This window comes from Elephantulus edwardii, unplaced genomic scaffold (assembly GCF_000299155.1).
Source record: "Elephantulus edwardii isolate Elephantulus edwardi_28Jun2011 unplaced genomic scaffold, EleEdw1.0 scaffold00041, whole genome shotgun sequence".
Classification (NCBI taxonomy): domain Eukaryota; kingdom Metazoa; phylum Chordata; class Mammalia; order Macroscelidea; family Macroscelididae; genus Elephantulus; species Elephantulus edwardii.
The window spans coordinates 9522875-9525232 of record NW_006399791.1 but is presented as its reverse complement, the minus strand read 5'-3'; the positions used below and the strand labels follow the sequence as shown (position 1 = coordinate 9525232).

General features: G+C 52.2%; 1 pseudogene; it reads left to right on the top strand.

Annotated features, from left to right (window-relative positions):
* The first annotated feature begins 937 nt into the window (after positions 1-937).
* On the top strand, positions 938-2147 carry LOC102852876 (annotated as a pseudogene).
* Positions 2148-2358: the final 211 nt, after the last annotated feature.

Below are 2358 nucleotides of genomic sequence, written 5' to 3'. Positions count from 1 at the left end.
ATAGACCACATTTTGTTTACTCATTCACTAGCTGATATTTGAGTTGTTTCTATTGCTTGATTATTAAGGATAATGCTGCTGTAAACATTCATGTGTAGATTTCCATGGAGACGTGGGTTTATAATTTTGCTTGGGTGTATTCTTAAAAAGGGAGCTTTGGTGGCCTTGTGCTGCCAATTCAAAGGCAGATGGTTCAAATCCACCAGCTGTGGTGAAGGAAGATTTTGGGCAGTCTCCTCCTAGATGACTTACCACCTCTGAAAACCCAGTGCAGGCTCAGCTATGAGTTTCCACTCAATGACAATGAAAGAGAGAGTAAGAGAGAGAGCTATCCTCATAGTGTAATTTCTGAGTCAGAGCTAACTCACTGTTTAACTTTTGTGAAACTGAGAAACTATTTCCTAAAAGTAACTGCACCATTTTATATCTGTACCAGAAACGTATGAGAGAGCTCTACTTTCCCTAGATACTGGCCAGCACTTGTTTATCAGGACATAATTTTATTCCACCCATTCCAGTGTGGATGCAGTATTGTTTTGATTGGCATTTCCCTCGTGATTGATGGCAGGCGCTCTGATGCCATGGCTCGGAGAGAGCTGTGCAGCTAACTGAAACACCATGTGCCTCGGGGGGTTTGGATCCACCAGCATATCTGAGAGAGAAAGATGAACAGTCTGCTCTTATTAAGCTTTACAGCCTTAGAAGCCAGATCAGGGCTTGCTACGAGTCACAATCGACTTGATGGCATTGAGGGAGGGAGTGGTGACTGACGGCACTGATGGTCATTTTGTGTACTTTTGTTATTAGCTGCTGTAAGTGGGTCAGAATTCACGGGTAGTCGATAAGTTAGAGAGTGGAGCTGCGCCGTGGGAGCTCACTAGGTCTTTTTACTGTAAAAACAAGTAGGTTTAAAAAACTCACCTTTCGAGTGAGCATCATGGCAACCGTGGCAGCACCACCAAGGTTCCAGAGTTCCGCGACGTGAAGCTGATTGAACGCATCGGTGCTCACTCCCACACCCGGGGACTGGGGCTGGACGATGCCGTGGAACCGCAGCAGGCCTCGCAGGGCATGGTGGACAGCTGGTGGCCCAGCGGGCAGCGGGCGTGGTGCCAGAGATGATTCGAAAAGGCAAGATCGCTGGCGGGCTGTCCTTATCGCCGGCCAGCCTGGCACTTGGAAAACGGCCATCGCCATGGGCATGGCCCAGGCCCTGACACCCCTTTCACAGCCATCGCTGGCAGTGAAGTCTTCTCCCTGGAGATGAGAAAGACCGAGACCCTGACGCAGGCCTTCCGCTGCTCTATCGGTGCCCGCATCCAGGAGGAGACGGAGATCATCAAAGGGGAGGTCGTGGAGGTTCAGATCGATCAGCCACGGGCGGGCTTCAAGGTGGGCAAACTGACCCTGAAGACCACAGAGATGGAGACCAGCTATGACCTGGGCACTAAGATGGTCGAGTCCCTGACCAAGGACAAGGTCCAGGCTGGGGACGTGATCACCATAGACAAGGCCACAGGCAAGATCTCAAAACTGGGGCGCTCCTTCACTCGGGACCGAGACTACAAGGCCATGGGCTCCCAGACCAAGTTCGTGCAGTGCCCGCACCGCGGGCTGCAGAAGCGCAAAGACGTAGTGCACACCGCGTGTCCCCGCGCGAGATCGACATCATCAACTCCCGCACGCAGGACTTCCTGGAACAGGGGAGAGATTACGTCTGAAGTTCGAGAGCAGATCAGCGCCGAGTGGCGAGAAGAAGGCAAGGCCGAGATCATCCCCGGGGTGCTCTTCGTTGACAAGGTCCAGATGTCGGACATCGAGAGCTTCTCCTTCCTCAACCGGGTCCTGGCGCCGGTCCTCATCATGGCCACCAGCGGCGACATTACCCGGATCCAGCTACCAGAGCCCGCACGGCATTCCCATTGACCTGCTTGACCGGCTGCTCATCGTGTCCACATCTCCCTACAGCGAGAAGGACATGAAGCAGGTCCTCTGCATGGGAGGAGGAGGACGTGGAGATGGGCGAGGACGCCTACATGGTGCTGACTCGCATTGGGCTGGAGACCTCGCTGCGCTGCGCCATCCAGCTCATCACTGCCGCCAGCCTGGTGTGCCAGAGACGCAAGGGCCTGACAATTAGCTCCTGATCCAAGTATAAGTTTCACATAAGCACAATCAAGTGTTCTAGGATTCCCATTCTTCTCAGAGTTAGCCACAGTTTGTTGTGATCCATGCAGTCAAATTCCTTTTCATAGTCAATGAAACCCAGCTAGACATTCCTCTGGTACTCTGTCCTTTCAGCCAAGATCCATCTAACATTAGCTATAATATCCCTAGTACCATAGCCTCTTCTAAACC